Below are 17,892 nucleotides of genomic sequence, written 5' to 3' on the forward strand. Positions count from 1 at the left end.
ATTCTGATAACGGCTCCCTCCCTTTGTCCCTTTGGGCTGAGGGGCGCCACAGCCCTGCTGTCATACCTTGCGTTTCTCAGCATCCTTGCCCACATCCTTGCAGATAGTGCCTTGTGAAGCCTTCCTCAAATGATCCTGAGTGTCAGCTGCTGCAGGCCTGACCTGGTGGTGACAGTGCCAGCCCTCGCCAGACCCTGGTTTCCATCAGCCCCCGTGACTGGCACAGCCCTCCCAACCTCATCAGGGAGATGGCTGTGAAATACGCCCCCCTCGGGAAGGGATCAGGGAGACCAGGGAACCCCGCCCCTGCCAGGTGGGCAGGAACCCCAGGCATTCCAGGAAAGGCCACTCTACAAGTAGCTGATAGCCGTAGATCTTTCTAGGCAAGATGCTGGGAGCATTTGGGCCACAGTGAATGGTGGGGTGGGGCGGCCAGGCTAAGGAGGACTGAAGGAGACGGTGAGCCCTTCCCTCATCTTCTTACTACCCCCGGGGAATTCCGTGTCCAAGCGGTCGTAAAATACCCACCTGATTTAGGAGGAAATGGTGACAAAAGATGTGGCACCACCAGGAACACTCGTCCTCGTGATAAGTCGTGGAGGATTTAAAAGGGTTGCTGACATTTGCCGTTATGTATCTTTTCATTAGAGGTAACTATCACTTTAAGCAAATTGTTTCAGGGCCTGGAATGTAGCAATAAGTGATCTAATTAGTGTAGGCTGTAATTTAGGAAGGTTCATTATGTCACAGACATTATGACTCCTGGGTATTACTAAAGGACTCATTTGTAGCCCTTCGAATGATTTTCTCATGAACACACATAATGTCACCCATCGGACTAGCACGGAGCCTTAAGAAGATCTACTGGACGAAGCTGAAACTCCAGGCTTTTTTGGGAACTAGGTTTCAGGATAGGGGTAATAAACGGGGAACAGGTAGTTCAAGGAAAACCGAGTTTCGACAAGAGCAGCATGGAACCCTTCAACTCTGCCACCCAATGTCAAATACGTCCCTTAGGACGAATGTGACATTCGTTGTGAACAAAGCAGCCTCTGACATCTAAAGATTTTAGCTCTTTGGGAGCCAGAGAGTCTGAGAAATGGCTGGCTTTGAGGTTTAGTCATTTTCTTTTGTATTCTCAGTCTCCAAAGAAAGAAAGCACAATGTGATACCCACAGTCACAAAAATAAAACATGCTGTCAGCTGAACCGCCAACTTGGGATTGTGTTACTGGGGCCAGGCCGAGGCTAGCCCGCTACTGTCCACCTACCTGTTTGCCCTTTCGTCCTGGGCATCCAGGTAGACTACATTTCCCAGCCTCCTTTGCAGTTCGGGTGGCCATGTGACCCAGCTCTGGCCAATGGGAAGCGGGCAGAATTGATGGGCATCTCTGCGGGGCTGGGCACATCCAATCTTAGCGCTGAGCTCCTGTTTGCTGTCAGGATGCAGTTAACGGGGTGGAGGGTTCCGTGGGTGCAGGGGTTGATGAGAGCACCAGCAGATGGAAAGGCCCTGAGTGACCTCGGGAGGGTCTCCTCCTCCATGGATGGACACGGGGCATAGACTGGACTAATCCCATGCCTACGGGGCCCCATTAAATCCTTGTTCCTCAGCACCCCCAGCCAAGATCTTGAGCAGCTCTTTTTATTTATTTATTTATTTATTTATTTATTTATTTATTTATTGGTGTTCAATTTGCCAACATATAGCATAACACCCAGTGCCCATCCCATCAAGGGCCCCCCTCAGTGCCTGTCACCCAGCCACCCCTGCCCCCCGCCCACCTCCCTTTCCACCACCCCCCCTTGTTCGTTTCCCACAGTTAGGAGTCTCTCCTGTTCTGTCTCCCTTTCTGATATCTCCCACTCGTTTTTTCTCCGAGCAGCTCTTTGTGTTGCAGGAGCAAGGCCATTCTTTTCCCGGCCTCTAAATATTTTTTTTAAAGAGTTACAGAAACTTCACCAATTTCCAAAACTTTCAACTTTATGAACATTCACAGACAGGAACAAAGCCGGGGTCCAACACGGTCAGATCTGCTCCCCGGGAACAATAGTCGTCAAGGGCAGGGAGTTAGTCGCTTTGCTTCTGATTGGATGGGCGCGGATGGTGGGGCTGGAGGGAGGCAGCATTCTGAGTGCCCGGCCAGGGTCCCGGGGCAGGTGTAACCTCGACGGATCGCTTGCACACACATCCAGGAGAGAAAACTAAGGAAAAACTTCCAGGGGCTATGCCAAGACCAAACAGCTAGGAAGGGCAGCAGAAGGAAACCCTGCTCTCCTATTTCTGCTTCCTCCCCGTCACCCATGTGGCGGCACAGGACAGCATGTCCACGGAGCAGCTGTTTTTTGGTGTGATGACCCTCAAACGGTCAGCAACTGTGGATAATTATAACCACAGAGGAACCACGTTCCCTAATGCATGGACCATAAACCCATCAGTTGTCTGGAGGCCACAGAGGGATTTATAAAAGGCCATTCGTCTAATTAATAATTGGTCCGCTGCCAACTTAAGTGGTTTGGTGCTGTTAAGTGTAAGTATATTTTTAATGTAAGGAACTTATTCCCATTAGCTGTCTTCTCTTTTGAAAATATGGCCAAGTGAGAGGCTGAGATTCCACACGCTGAATCACCTGGATTTGCTGGCCTCTTAAGAGTTTACCTGTCAGGCCAAGTTTATTTCCCACACCATGCTCCAAAGGACAAAGCCCATCTTTCATGCAATAAACATTGAGGGAAAATCCCGGCAACGGCAGGCTCATCCTTTGGCACTTTTTTTTTTTTTTTTGGTTCCAGGCCTGCCTGTGTAAACGTTGCCTAGCTCACAGCACAAGGCGCCATGTGTAGAGCCAGACCTTCTGGGTGACTGTGTGACCCACACAGACAATTAGGATATTTCCCGCCTTTGTGCTTAAGGGAGAAGCATCTCTAACAGACATCACTGGGGGAGGCATTTGTGTCTTGGTTTGTTCAATGTTTTGAGGGTCCCAGGGGCGACTTGGTGCTATGGAACTCGTGCCCACCCCCCAACCCCTTCCCCGGCAACCCCTGCCTGAACTCATATGTTGAAGCCCTAACTCCCAATGTGATAATATTTGGAGATGAGGCCTTTGGGAGGGAATCAAGTGACCCAGGGTGGAATCCTCAGGATGGGGTTAGTGGCCTTATAAGAAGAAACAACACGAAGAAAGAGCTGTCTTTCTCTACTAAACAAGAAGACCATCTGCAAGCCAGGAATCAAATCAGCTGGCCCTTCGAAGTAGGGCCTGCCAGCCTCCAGAACTGTGAAAAGTAACTTTCTCTTGCTCAAGCCACCCAGTCTAAGGTATTTTGTTAGAGCAGCCCAAGCTGACTAAGACACTTGATGAGGCCCTCTTCCGTCTGCCAGTTACCCTGCTGAGCGCCCTGCAGTTTATGGAATAAAACAAATCCTTTTTCCCTTAAGGAACAATGGCAGTAATTTGCTCTTGGTGATCCTTTCAAAATATCCCCAAGAATGTTCTCCTGAGCCGATCGCAAATCAAAATTCCTCCAGCTGATTGTGATTTAACAGTATGAGTTATTGAAATGTTTCATTTGGTCCAAAGCTTGCATCAGCTGCTTGATCTGATAGATTTGAAACAAAAGAGGAAAAAATGTTTTTCCATCCTCCTAGGACTTTTCCAGACTTGCTCTGCTTTTGCCAGGCTGTGATCTAATCCTAGAAACCTCTTCAGGACTGCTTGGGCCTAGGGAGAGTTATTTAAGGCAGGCCGGCTGCACACTTTGCAAGTGGCACTCAACACTCATCCATAATCAGATGCCTGGGCCATAGGTGCCTCTTTTTAAATAGGGCTGCACTTTATGACTTCTCACTTGTTTAATCCACCCTCTACACATTGGGAAGTTTCAGGAAAGCCTTTGCACAGAGAGAGAAGATTGCTGGTTTGGGGAAAATCAACCCAAATCCTTTCTCTAAATGTGAATCGCCTTTATAAAGATGTTAAGCACATTAGACATTTTCCCTCCAACATCCAGCTGTTTCTTCTAACTGCTTCCAGAGAACCCAGACAGAACCAGAAATGCTCCAAGGGGGAAAGAGCCCGGAATCACTAAAAAACAGCAACAGTCCCCTCCTCCAGCCTCCAGTGGAGGGGCCTCGCATCTTCTGGAGACTCCTCCGCCCAGCGAGCTGCCCTGTCACACCTGCACAGGTGTGCTATCGGCGGGGGGGCCCCCGCCTCCCCCCGCAGCTGACTCGCCCACCACCCATTCCACCCACTCTCGCTTGTGTGCAGTCAGACCCAGATGTAAAGCAGATTACGGTGTCCGTATTCTTTACGAGAGAAAACACGAACACGGGTCTTTGCCGCATTCCCTGCAGCGAAGCCAAACCCATTCGAGAGAACCTGTGGGAGAATGTCACCCGAAGAGTCGGTGCCCAGCAGCTTGCTTTAGACGACGGCGCCGCAGGGCTGGAAACATCTGGAGTGTGCAGAAGAGGCTCATCACTCTTCGAGCTGGAAAAACACGCACAGCCTGAGCAGGCTGCCAGGGACCGAGGGGAAGGCTCTCGACTTCCCAGCTCACCCGAGCCTCTCGAGGTTAATATTCCAAAGGCAAACACTGCATTTGAACACCACGTTCTGTCTTGAGCCTTCACTCTGCTGAGTAAGTCACTTGATGCTTTTGAAGCAATTTTGAGGCCAAAGGCAGAGAAAAGCCTGCAAACAAATGATAGGACACTCAAAGCAATGATCCTGCTCACGTGTGCCCTTGTATGCTTGGACAAGTGCCTCCGAGCCCATTCTTCTCTTCAGGATCCTTTCAGCAAAGCTGCCCGTAGAGACAGGATGGTGACTGGCATCCCCATTTTATGGATGGGAAAACTGGCATACACGGCCCTGGGAGGGATCTTTGGGAAAATCTCCTGCATTGGGCCTAAAGTCCCAGTGATACCTTGATGCCGTTGGGCTTAAGGAATGCCACCGAAATCATTCTTGCCTGCTCTGCCACCCAATAGCACCAGGATCATGTCTGATCTTAGCTGAATGCCTTCCTGTCCCAGAATCCCGTGACAGAGATAATAATCATACTTGCCCCAAAACATGGGTAAAAGACAGAATTCTATCAAACTCTTGAAACAGTACCTGGCACATGGTAAGCACTTAATAAATGTTAATGATGGTGATGGTGGTAATGATTTTGAAACCTATGCTTAGATAGATTTCTAGAAAAAACTAAGTATAAACTTGTCCATCAGAATTCCAGATAAAAGAAGATTATAGGGGATCCCTGGGTGGCGCAGCGGTTTGGCGCCTGCCTTTGGCCCAGGGCGCGATCCTGGAGACCCGGGATCGAATCCCACGTCGGGCTCCCGGTGCATGGAGCCTGCTTCTCCCTCCGCCTGTGCCTCTGCCTCTCTCTCTCTCTCTGTGACTATCATAAATAAATAAAAAAATTTTTTAAAAAAATAAAGAAGATTATAATTGGATGATGCTATGGGCTTTTAATTTCTCCCTTCCAAGATCAAATATTTAAAGAGGTTAGACTTGACCTTCTCACTTCAATTTTGGTACAGGGTTCTGGTTATATTTGCAAGGTTCTTGGGGGTGCCTGAGTGGCTCAGTAGGTTGAGCATCTGACTCATGATTTCAGCTCAGGTCATATTCTCAGCATTCTGAGATCAAGCCCCACGTTGGGCCCTGAGCTCAACAGGGAGTCTGCTTGAGGTTCTCCCTCTCCTTCTGCCCCTCCCCTGGCTCGTGCTTGCTCACTCTTTTTCTCTCTAAAATAAAGAAATAAATCTTAAAAAAGAAAAGAAAGGTTCTGAGTTGAGATGTCAAAAAAAAAAAAAAAAACTCCTCTGCTATCTGTTCCTGAATACGCCAGCACTGATGCCTCAGGCTGTTAGATCAATTGAAGAATCTCCCTGCACTTGGCGGCAGAGGTAATAACTAACTTTCTGCCAGGGAAGTAAAGGAAATCCAGAAATCTTTGACCTACCTCTTTGTGTTGGTATCTAACATTTTACTGTTTCTTTGACATCAAAAACCATCTGGAGACCCAATGGCAGAGCCTGCTGGCACTTCCAGTGTGTGTGTTCTCCTCGCCTTCCTGGGCACACAGCCACCCTTACTGTCAGCTATGGCCATAGGGCTGAGCTCTGGCGGATAGAATATAGGCAGAAGGGATGTGCACCACTTTCAGGCCTCACATAGTTGATCCTTATTTTTTTCTTTCCTCATGTACCAGCAGACTGGAAAGAGCTCCATGGACTATTAGAGGGTTGAGTTTCAAGATGGAAGGAACCAGAGCCCCTGAGTCACTACACGTAGGAAAGCTGTCCATCAATCAAGAACACTTATTTTAATCATGAATAAGAAATGAACTCAGGTTGGGGTGCCTAGGTGGCAGAGTCTGTTGGGTGTCTGGCTCTTGGTTGTGGCCCAGGTTGTGATCTCAGGGTCATGGGACCAAGCCCCACATCAGGCTCCAGAATCAGCTCAGAGTCTGCTTAAGATTCTCTGTCTCCCTCTCCCTCTACCCTTCCCACTTGCGCTCTCTCTCACTCTCAAATAAATAAATAAATCTTTAAAAAGAAGGAAAGAAAGAAGAAAGAAAGAAAGAAAGAAAAGAAAGAAAAGAAAGAAAAGAAGAAGAAGAAAGAGAAAAAAAGAGAAAGAAGCTAACTTATATTAACTACTGGAGTTTGGGAGAAATGGTTTAAAAAGTCTGCCTGCCCCTAACTAGAGTAGCTCCCAATTGTGGCAAACTCTAAAGCAGTGACTTAGCTAAGTACACACAGCTAATTAGGGATTTAAGCTTCAACTTCTTATCCAAGGCTGTCACCACTAAAAGCCCATTAAAAGATGTCATCCACTAGTGCCTGACACATAACAGGATCTCCAAAGTTGATGGATGAATGGATGGATAGATGGGCGTGTAGGCTATTGGAATGTATGGATATATGGGTTGAGGGGTTGGTGGATGGATAGAAGGATAGGTGGATGGATGTGTGGATGAATGAGTGGTTGGATAGATGGATGGATGGGTAGGTGGATGGATGGGTGGATGGATGGGGGTATGGGTGTATCGATGGATAGATGGATAGATGGTTGGGTAGATGGATGGATGGATGGGTGGATGGATGGGTGGGTAGGTAGGCAATAACCCTATAGTCATGTATCCATTAAACTGTCTTCAGTTCACAGGAGAAGGAACAGAATGAGTTTGTTTTTCTTTGGGGTGGGATGGGGTTTCATGATCAGCCCTGAGATCTCAGAGATGGGCAGTCCCATTCAGGGTTGTAAGGCCTGACCAAGGGCTGGTGAATGCACACTGGAATCAGTAGGTAAATCAACCATTCAGACTCCCTGGGGTCCTGATTCAGTCTTCTACGTGGTGGAACACACTGCCCCCCAAAAAGACAAGACTAAATAGACACAAGCCCAGAGAACTGAGGCTGGATTTTTTAAGTGGCTGGCTGGAGGAGGGTCTGCCAAATATGAATATGGTGTTTATCAAGAAACAGAGGGCATATCAGCCAGCCGGGCCAGCCCCACCTCACTTGCCACCTGCTTATCTCCCACCCGCCCCCCGTGTATGCCAGTTCACTGTGTTGAGGTGCAGAACACTCAGACCTCCGCTCTGCCCAGGACCCCCCCTCTGCAGGGCTGCAGGGGCTGAGCTCCCCACGTTCAGCTCTCTGCAGGGATGGCTGGGCTCCCCTCCTCCCGGGGACGCACCAGCCTCTCCGCCTCTGGCAAGCAGGCCCTTTCAGCCTGTCTTTATGTCCTTATCAGGGCTCCGCGGCAGGCCCAGGTGCCAGGCCTCATTCACTCAATTACCGTCTTCACGGGACACAATGCTCGCTTCTGAAAGCCTACACTGGGCGCAGATAGAGACACTTTCATGGCAAGGATTCAGAGCTAAATCCTCTTTTGATACTGTCAGAAACTCCCTGCCAAGCTGACACTGTATGTTAGAGGGAAAAAAAGCTCAACAGCGCAGAAAGCCGAAATTAAATTAAACAGGATATTAATACCTAGTAGTTAAGGAAATGATATTTCCTTTTCTTGATTTCTCTCTCTCTCTCCCAACGCTGGAGCCAAAAAATGCATCCCAGCTCAGCTGAGCCAGCCGGGCCTCAGGTTTTCGAAAGCACAAGCAAATCCCCAACCATGACTGCTCTCAAGGCAGATCTTCCTTGGGGTCCCTTGGCCACCCCCAGCTCGCCCCCCCAAAACCCAGGCTTTCCAGCTCCCCTCCGTTCTACTGAAGGACAGTCTGTTGAATCCCTCTGAAGTGGAAGGAAACTGATACTCTCAGTTCAAGTGGTAAGATTATGGGTGGGACTTTTTTTTCCTCTGCTGTATTCTAAATTTCCAAAAACTATGGCCATGTTATTTTTATAATAGAAACTGTATTTATGTTTTAAAAGGACAACCCCCTATGCCCTCTCTTCAAGTTCAGAGCTTTGTGCTATTTCTTGATCGCATGCTTGGCAGCAGATCATCACTGATAATAACAAGCTCAATTGTCATTGAATCTGTATTGAATGGTGTCCATTTGGCACCTTCTGCGTGCCAGGCCCTGTGCTGAGCACTCGTGTGAATTGTTTCATTAAATCCTCATGACAGGTGTGTCAGGTTAGTAACTGCTACCATCCCCACTCTAAAGATGATCGCACACCCATGTTCAAGGCGGTGTCATTTACAGTAGCCACAAGGTGGAAATGGCCCAAATGCCCATCAAGGGATAAACGGATCAACAAACTCTAGCAAATACATACAATGGGACAGGAGTCATCCTGAAAAAAAGGAAGGAAATCCTGACACTTGCTACAGTGTGGATGGACTTTGAGAGTGTGATGCTAAGTGAAAGAAGCCGGACACAAAAAGATAAATACTGTCTGATTCCTCTTGTGTGAGGTGCTCAGAGTGGTCAAATTCGCAGAAGACAGGAAAATAGAATGGCGGGTGCTGGGGGCTGGGGTGGGAAGAATAGGAATTTTTTGTTTAACAGGTACAAAGTTTTAGTTTGGAAATGATGGAGAAGTTCTAGAAGTGGATGATGGTGATGGCTGCACAACTGGAATGTCCTCAATGCCATTGAACTGTACACTTAAAAACAGTTCAAAGGAGGGACACCTGGGTGGCTCAGTGGTTGAGCGTCTGCCTTTGGCTCAGGTTGTAATCCTGGGGTCCTGGGATCGAGTCCTGCATCAGGGTTCCCTGAAGGGAGCCTGCTTCTCCCTCTGCGACTCTGTCCCTTTCTTTGTGTCTCTCATGAATACATAAATAAAATCTTTTTTTTAAGATTTTTCATTTACTTATACATAAAATTGTTTTAAAAAATGTTTCAAAGTATAAATTTAGCATTATTGTCTATGCTACCACAATAAAAAGAGGGGGAAGAAAAGAAATAAGAAAAATTAAGACTCAGAAAGGTGAAATGACTGGTCTAAGGATGACCCTGCAAGTGGCAGAGGTAGACTAAACCATGCCATATCCATGGGCTCACCCTGCCTGGAATGTGCACACAGGTGCTGACATGATACATCTCTCTTATGCGCCAGACCTTCCCTTGACTCCTGTCACTGTTTCAAATACAATCCAGTTTGGAATACTATTCAGCACGAAAAAAGGAATGAACTATAGGCACAAGCTACAACATGAACAAATCTCAAAACCGTTATGCTCAGTGAAAGAAGCCAGACAGAAGAGGCAAAGCTCTAAAGACAGAAAACCTGGGGCGGGAGTGTGCAGAGGGGAGGGAGGAGTGATGTTAAATGTACATAAGGGAATCATGCTGGTGATAAGAATGCTCTAAAATAAATTTTGTGAGGATTGTACAACTTGATAAATAAAGGCCTTGGGGTGTGTACTCAAAAATTGTAAACTGTAGGACATGCAAATATGTCTCAATCAGTTATTTATTTAAAAAAAATACAATCCAAGTTCTTGGGTAGCCTACAAGGCTCTATAGATGCTTCTCTGGTCACTTTCTTCTACTTCTCTCCCTCTTATTCACTCCACTCAAGCCCCAGTGGCCTCTCCCTGTTCCTTGAACATCCAAATGTGCTTGTGCCTCAGGCCCTTTGCACTTACAGTTTGCTACTTCTGGACGAACACTCCCTCAGATGTGTATATGGCTTTCTCACTCCATCCAGATCTCTGCTTACATGTTACCAAATCAGAGGGACCTTCCCTGATCCCTGTCTAAACTAGCCCCTAATCTTTCTGTCCCTTTAGCCTGTTTCATTTTCCTTCTTAGTATGTATCGCCTCCTCTTGACCTATTATGTCTTTGTTTAGTCTCTCTTGACTTAACAATGTAAGCCCAACAAGAGCAAAGGCTTTGTATGTGTTTGCTGCTGGCTCCGCCTTGTCTGCAGTAACTTGCCCTGGTCAGCCTCAGAATCACACCCAGGTGTAGACAGACCTTAGAGAAGAGCCGAGCCCAGCCCCTTCCAGAATGGCTTCCCCATGATGTTTGGCCAACCATGGGCAGACAGATCCCTGAAGTGCTAAACATGGAAGGGCTCTGAGAAGTTCTGTGTGGAGCTTGTTTGGACTGCTTATAACCTTCCCTAAATGAATTTGACCCCAGAACCCTTCCTCCCTCTTCCTTCCCCTCACTGAGCTATAGAAGATGCAACACCCATAGGGTCCTGGGGTAAACTTCCAGAGATGCCGTGTCCAGGCAAGCCTTTGTTTTGCAGGTGAGAAATTAGTGTCCCAGAATGGGAGAGGGACTTGCCCAAAGCTGGGGACTACAAGCCAGGCTTCCCAGCTCCCAATCCCATCATCCTTTCCTTAGTAACCTTTGTTTTTGACCTTCAGGGATACACGACATTGGCTGGATGCAGAAGAGGACCAACGTGCTCTGTTTCCCAGAGTTCGCCCTAGAGAATGGGAGAAATACGGAAAAAGAAACATATGACTCTCCCTGTAGTGCTGTGACTTTACCGGGTTCACCAGCATTTATGAGCACTTACTATATGCGAGGCTCCACCAGTATTTATTGAGCACTTACTATATGCGAGGCACTGTGCCCACGGCTTCAGGCACTTCAACTCTTCTCATGGTATGTGAGCCCAGTGAGGAAGTCCCACTTTACAGGTTAGGAAACTGAGGCTTGGCGAGGCTCACTGACCTGTCCAGGACCACACAGCAGGGAGTCTGAGAGCCTGGATTCGCACTCCAGCTTTCCCAGCCGCTAAGATCCACTGCCTCCTCGGACCAGCTGCCTCTCACTGGTCCCCACTGGAGCCCCCCTGCCTCCACCAAGGTTAAGAGCTTTGCAAATCCCCCTAGGGAAACTCTGCCAGGGTCTGTAAGGAACAGATCAGGGAAAGGGCAGCTCCTCTACTTCACATCCTTTCATGTGTTCCAGACAGGGCGGGCATAGGGACAAGGCAGGTGACCTGGGGCACAGTCCGGGCTTGTTCTGGAGATCTCCTCCACTCACTTGTGGCCTTGTGGGGTGTTAAATAATGAAAGGTATAGGTGGCGGAGGGGGTAAAGAACACTGTTCTCAGGCCTCCACATGTGCAAGTACCCTTTCCCTGTTTGTTTTCTCTCTTCTAGTAAAATGAGCTTCTCTGACAACCTCCTGGCACGGAACCCTGCGGAACGGAGACCAGCAGAAAGATTGATCCCCCATAAATCAGTACAGTTCAGTCTAACAAGCAATTATGTGATTGCAACAAGCGCTGTCAGAGGGGGCAGACCGCGGCCCAACACGCAGCCGCAGCGTCACATGATCTGCCCTCGCCGTTGCTGGGGTTTTTTTTTTTTCAAACAAAAATAAATTCTCCAAATTCATGAAAAATAAAATAAAATAAAATAAAACCCCAACTGGAAGTAACAGATGGAAAAGGTGGAGCAGCAATAACTAGTGGCTCAAGAGGAAACGAGGGGAGGCCGCGCTCCCCGACCCCCACCCCACAGAACCCCCCTGCAGCTTCCCCACCCCACCCATGTCTGAGTCACCCCCTCCCTCGCCAGTCCCTGCTCTGTTGGGTGTCTTCTTTTCTAAAGCTTTGCTATTTTGTTTATCATGGATTTTTCGCATTAATTTTGATTCTAAGAAAAATATGGCATTAAAATATTATTTTATCCTGATCACTGGGTTTTCTGGCTCCTATGCAAATTTTGTCTCACCTGCCTCATCTTTGACTCAGCCCTGGCTGAACGAATGCACGGGGCTGCATGGAGACAACCAGCGTGCAGGGCGGCAGTGCTAGGTGCACTGATTCAGTGCAGGCGAGTGGGACAGGAGAGGACAGAAGGCCATGCAGATCCAGGTCAGCTGGATCTTCTCTCCTCCCTAAACCCCATGAGTCTAGACAAACCCCAGGAAAATGAACCCCCATGAGGACTAATTCTCCCGTGGGCAGCAGAGCACAGGTGAGAATACCGGATCAACTAACCCTCATAGGATCTAGCCCCGTGCTCTGCGCATTCCTGAGTTCTCTACATGTGCCTGTTCATTAATTTCCCCATGACTCGTGGGTATGTCCTAGTAGGACGAACCATACGATATTGCCACTAATCGACTGTTTCTGACTCACACTGATGGCAGTTTCATGTCATGTGGCCTGAGAGTGTTATCCCCATGTCACTGATAAGCAAACTGAGCCATAGATGGGGAAGCTAACTTGCTCTAAGCCCCAAGGTGGTGGAGCCAGGATTGCAACCTGGGCAGTCTGGCATGGGGCCCTGCTCAGAATCATTCTCCTCAACTCCTGCTCCCCCTGTAGATCCTCTCACTGTCATAGTAGGTCCTGTCCCTGATCAGGGCTGGTGGCTTTATTTTGTAAGAGGGGTGGTGGTGCATGCTCTGAGAGATCAAAGAAGAGCTGCACAGGAGCCTGTCCTAACTTAGGGCAGTTTGCTTAGGACCAGCAGCCCAAGCAAAGGGGTGCCCTGATGCCTCCTCTAGGCAGCCCAAAGGACTTGTAGCCTCAGCTGGCTTCTTGGCTGCAGGAATGTGTGTGGTGAAGTTTCAGGCCCCTGGAGCCCAGAGGTGATGGAGAAAGTGGACATACCATCATTTCATTATTTGTGGTGGTTGGCCCAGGGCAGGGGGCCCACAGGGAATGCGCTGCATTCGCTCCTGGAGGACAGTGGTCCCCTGCAAATGCAGTTCCAGCATTTATGGATGAGGTACACCAGGCGGCATTCCTAACCTGAAACTCCCACCCAGCCCAAATCCAGCAGCAGCTTTCCTACGATCTTGGAGGTTTCTAGACAGTGGGCAACTCCAGGCGGAGCTAAGGTCGAGCACCCAAACCACAGCCCTAGAGTCCCTGGGGATCCACTGAGCACAGATCCAAAGAAGCACTGGATGAGCACACTGGTCGCTTTCACGTGCCAGCCTAGAGTGGAACAGAGGCCCAGGACCAGAGTTCAAGCCGTGGTGGGAAGGCTCGAGGGCTGGGCACAGTTTTTGTTATTATGACTCCTAAACCTACCAGCTTCGCAGTGACGATCAGCAGTCAGTCCCCAATAGGCCTGAACTCAGCCCCTGAGAGGACAGAGACCTCAGTGGCTGCCTTCCTATCTGGGTGCAAGCTGGTGAGCGCACACCATTCAAACATTCCTTCCCTCCTCCCCAAAGGCCATCTGGGCCCAAGAACTCTTATCTGATGCATCAAAGCCTCCCACGAATGCTCACCACCACTACCATTTCTGATTTCGTAGTTAATGTGAGGCCTCTGCGTTGTAGCCTGGCGGCAGAGTCCAAATGAAGAAAAACTGCAGATTTGCAATTGCTTGTCTCTCCCCATTGTCTCCCCAGTTTTGGCAGGCAGACGATGTGAGCAGGACTCAGGGAGTTAATATTTGAAGCTCCTTCCCTGGTAGCACCAGCTCCCCGCGTCTCTTTTGTGCGAGTTTAATAAAATAAATTTTGAATATCAATAAAGTACGTCCTATTTTTCTTGGCATGTCCCGGCCCTGCTCCATCCTTCTATTGCAGAAGTCATGCTACAGACAGATCACTTTTCCACAGATCATTGATGTGGTGCCACGAGGGCTGCAGATGATTTGCTAAAATGCTCCAAAGGTATTCAAATTTCTTTAAAGAAGAAATTCAATTTATGTGCATTTATATTACAATGTCTGTCAGGAAGAAAGGTTATAATCACCAGCATATTTTAGATTTACATTTTCTTCTGTACATGAGGTAATGGTATTAGAGGGAAACTTTGAAGCTTAGGGTTGAATTGGACGCATGGTCCTATTTTCATTGCTGCTAAAAGCAGGTTTTTGAAGTTCTTGAGGAAAGCATATGTTAGCATATGTTAGAGAAATATCAAGAACAGGAGGCTGGGTGGCTGAGAGTTTAAAACATTTGTCTTTCCTTCTGGCCTCTCCATGTGGGGCACAGATAGGCTATGCCTCTACACCTCGACCCCTCCGGGAGCCATTTGGAGTGTCAGCGCCTGACACAGAGTCCAGGAGAAATGAGTGTGTGCCAAGGCCACTGCCCTTCCTCACCCTGGGAAGGCCCAGAGAGCCAACTCTGCGGTCCAAGGAGGGCAGGGAGGGGTGAACCACAGATTCACCCAGGAAGTAATCCTTGATCCTGGATATTTTTAAATTACTTCCAGTGCTTTCTTCTGGGAAAACTTCTAGGTTTTCCCAGGAAAATTTCTTCTAGGAAACTTCTGTTTTCAATCCTTTCACCGTCCAATGGGCCAGTACAAGCAAGATGGTGGCTGAGCCTACGTCATGTAAACAAAAGACTGGCGTCTGGGATTCTTGTCCAAGAGCCAAAGCTGGTTACAGGCACAACCAGGATTCCAATCCAGGGATTTGGTTCCATGGGCCACTGTGTTAATCCAGTTGCCTGGGGCCATCCAGATGGAGACCACATTTAGTGTCTTTAGCTATGCTCCCTAGACAAGGATCTGTGGGAAGCTGAGTGAACAAATGTCCTTTAGTGATCCTGACCCGATGCTCAACATCTCCCTCTTCTGCTCCATAGCTAAGTCTCGGACACCTGGCTTTGCTGCTTCCAAACTGCATATTTAAAAAATTGGGCCAGGGAAGGATGATGTTTTCTCAACTTCCTGTCCATGGTTAAGACTACATATTTTGTTTGATGGGTATTTCTAACTGAATGTCACCACCTCTTTTATTGTGTTTCTTCCTAATGTAAAAATAATAACCACCGACTATAAAACATTTAAGTTTACACTCAATTATAGAATTATGGGAGAAAAAGGAAATTAAGATCAATCTTAATTCTATTTCCCAGAGGTAACCATTGTTAACATTTTGGTATATAACTTCCTGTATATCTTTTTTTTTTAAACATTTTTTTTAAATTCATTCATGAGAGACACAAAGAGAGAGAGGCAGAGACACAAGCAGAGAGAGAAGCAGGCTCCCCACAGGGAGCCCGATGTGGAACTCCATCCTGGGACTCCAGGATCATGCCTTGGGCTGAAGGCAGGCACTCAACCACTGAGCCACCCAGGCATCCCAACTTCCTGTATATCTTATACACACACATATATATAACATGTTGAACATGTTTTATATAAATACATTTTTCATAAAAGTGAAATCATACTAAATTGTTTTATTGAGATGCTGGTTCACAACAGATTATGAGCATCTTTTTATACCACTGATTATCTTACAAGAGAATTTTAACGCTGCATAGGATCCCCTCTATGGTTGTACTTTAAAGTATTTAACCAATCTCTTTTTGTTGGACATATAGGTTATTCCCAATTTTTCATGAATATAATTGATACCATGATGGACTTCCATGCAGCTAAATCTCAGCTCATAGCCACAATTATTTACTTAGGACAAATCAATAAAAGTGAAATGTGGGGGGCGCACAGGATATGTATATTTTTAATTGTTTTGGTCAAGATTGCCACACTATCTCCAGAAAGATCATACTACTGACTTTTTCCATCAGCAGTGAGTGAGAGTCCATGTTTCATTGACTTAAACTCTAACTTAATTGGTTAAGAAAGCCACTTTTAAGTTATTATTCCACCTGGAGAAAGGTAAACAATGTATTTCCTGGGAGCTCAGCCTCTTCTGGGAAAATAGGAAAAAATTACCTTAGTTAATGTAGAATTTGGGGAGGCTTTCCATAAGAGAGAGCCCACAGCTTGTAGCAGGTGCTCATGTGATACCAATGAGCCTTTTAGGGTGATGGAGACCTAAGGTTGGTATTTTACTTTCTGACCCTCCAGCAATCACTTAAACTTGGTAGGATGGAAATTCCTGGCTACAACGTGACAATGAAATGGAAGGCTTTGTTCTGTGTTTTAAGAGAAAAGAAAAAATAAAATAGGAGTTAGATGGAAGAGCATAATATGTGTCCTCCTCAAAGCCATGAACAGAGAAATGGAGAAGAGAGGTTAGTAACTAAAAGGAAAGACGCAAGGATTGGCTTAAAGGAACAATAGTCTTTCTCCCGGTTCTGTGGCTTGGCTGAGCAGCTCTTCCTTGGGTTTTCCCTGGACCCAGTCGTGCAACACAAGTCAGCTAGTAGGTGTACTAAGGCTGGGAAGTCCCAGCTGACCTTACCCACCCTGGCTGCCACTGGGCACCTCAGGACCCTCCAAGTGGCCCCTCACCCTCTGGAAGGTGGGACTGGCTCCCTGGCTTGGCAGTCTTGGGGAGGTGTTCCAAGAGAGCCAAGGCAGGAACTGCGAGGCCCCTTAGGGCCTAGGATCCAAATTTGCCCAGCCTTGCTTTTTCCAAAACGTATTTTTATTGTGATAAAATTCATGCAACATAGAGGTTACCACTTTAATCATTTTTAAGTATATAATTCAGTGACATTAAGTACATTCATGTGGTTGTGCCACCATCACCATCATCCATCTCCAGAACTTTTCCATCTTCTTCCCAAACAGAAAGTCTACCCATAAAACACTAAATCCCCATTCCCCAGTCTGCCTAGCTATCAGCAGCCACCACACTACCTTCACCTCCAGGAATTTGACTACTCTGGGTATCTCCTAGAAGTGGAATCATACAGGGACACCTGGGTGGCTCAGATAGTTGGGCGTCTGCCTTCAGCTTGGGTCATAATCTCGGGATCCTGGGAGCAAGCCCCACAGCCAGCTCCCTGCTCAGCAGCAAGTCTGCTTCTCCCTCTCTCTCTGCCCTCCCCTTGCTTGTGCTCTCTCACTCTCTCTCAAATAAATTTTTAAAATTTAAAAATCTTAAAAATCAAAAGAACTGGAATCATGCAATGTTTGTCCTTTTGTGACTGGTTTATTTCACTTAGTATAGGGTGTTTAATCCATGTTGTGGCAGACGTGAGCATTTCTTTCCTTTTTAAGGCTGAATAATATTCCAATGTATGGATATAACACATTTTGTCCATCCGGCTATCCAAGGACACTTGGGTTCTTTCCACCTTTGGGCCACATTCACTTTGGCCACATTCTCTAAGTATAAGCAAGCCCAAGACCAGCCCAGAAATAGACCTACCGAGTGCTGGGAGGAGCAGCAATATCACACTGGGAAGCCCATGGTGCAGGAGACCTGGTTTGTTGGGGCCATTCTACAATGCTCATCTACAGGAGCCAACAATAGCACTGACAGCCGGAAAGATCCTGACAGAAGCACAAGAAAATGTAACAGGTTATGAGTGCAACATCCAAAATGCTGGTGTAAAAAATAACTTTAGCACACACAGGAACGGGAAAGTGGGTGTGTTCACGGCACAGAGCTTCTAAGCCAAGAGAACTACCAGTACCTTCCAGTTCAGAGACATCGTGAGCTTAGTGCTTGCTTATGAGTTTAATCAAAATGAGCTCTGCGTAATGAGCGTGTTGGTCTGTGCAACGGCTGAGATGGAATTTGTGGGAAAAGAGGCAGGGATAGGAGGCAGAGGCCGTGAGTTCTAGCCTCCTGGACCCC

General features: G+C 47.4%; 1 long non-coding RNA gene across 2 annotated transcripts in view; it reads right to left on the reverse strand.

Moving 5' to 3' along the window:
* Window positions 1-1,965: 1,965 nt before the first annotated feature.
* LOC140597967 (uncharacterized) overlaps window positions 1,966-17,892 on the reverse strand; it is a 56,562-nt gene continuing 40,635 nt past the window's right edge. For both annotated transcript variants that reach the window (XR_012000059.1, XR_012000060.1), the window contains exons 2-3: window positions 17,461-17,585; window positions 1,966-4,699 (exon numbers count right to left, since the gene is read on the reverse strand). This is a non-coding gene — a long non-coding RNA (uncharacterized lncRNA). The remainder of the gene's footprint in view (window positions 4,700-17,460; window positions 17,586-17,892) is intronic.

The sequence above is a fragment of the Vulpes vulpes genome, chromosome 2, assembly GCF_048418805.1.
Source record: "Vulpes vulpes isolate BD-2025 chromosome 2, VulVul3, whole genome shotgun sequence".
Taxonomy (NCBI): domain Eukaryota; kingdom Metazoa; phylum Chordata; class Mammalia; order Carnivora; family Canidae; genus Vulpes; species Vulpes vulpes.